Source organism: Myxine glutinosa, chromosome 1 (assembly GCF_964187855.1).
Source record: "Myxine glutinosa chromosome 1, kmMyxGlut1.1, whole genome shotgun sequence".
In the NCBI taxonomy this organism is placed as follows: domain Eukaryota; kingdom Metazoa; phylum Chordata; class Myxini; order Myxiniformes; family Myxinidae; genus Myxine; species Myxine glutinosa.
Genome location: NC_136261.1, coordinates 192,827,899 through 192,828,657, shown reverse-complemented (window position 1 = coordinate 192,828,657; position 759 = coordinate 192,827,899).

The following is a 759-nucleotide window of genomic DNA, read 5'->3' as shown; positions in this document are numbered from 1 at the left end:
AACGGTACACCCATCCGCACGTTCAGGAAGCGCTGCCTCTCCCTGCGGTTCGGCGGGCAACGCTTTCAATGGTCGTTCGTGACTGCCAGCGTGCCGATGGCATTGCTCGGTGCGGACTTCCTATGTGCGAATGGGTTGTTGGTCGACGTAAAGCACAAACGGCTCGTCCAGGCCGAAACCTTTAGCTCGCTCACTTGTTCGCTGAGCAGCTCATTGAGCGGCTCACTGAGCGGCTCACCGAGCCGCTTGCCAAGCGGCTTGCTAGAGGGTTCCGTCCCGGCGAGTTTAGTTTGCACGCTTCCGGCAGCGGACGACTTTACCCGCCTCCTCGCTAGTTTCCCGGCCCTCACGCGGCCCACCTTTTCAGCGGTGGCCGTTAAACACGGGGTGGAGCATCACATCCCCATGGTCGGGCCGCCAGTCTATGCCCGGGCACGCCGACTCGAGCCCACGAAGCTCGCCGTGGCGAAAGCGGAGTTCGCCACGCTGGAGCGGCTGGGATTGTACGGCGCTCCAACAGCGCTTGCGCTTCCCCGCTGCACATCGTGCCAAAGCCCCGCGGGGGGTGGCGGCCGTGCGGGGACTACCGCCGGCTCAACGATGCCACCACCCCCGACCGCTACCCGGTCCCGCACATTCAGGACTTTTCCGCCCGGTTGGCCAACACGACCGTGTTTTCGAAGGTGGACCTCAGCCGGGGCTATCATCAGGTCCCCGTCCAACCGGTCGACGTCCCGAAGACGGCCGTCATCACTCCTT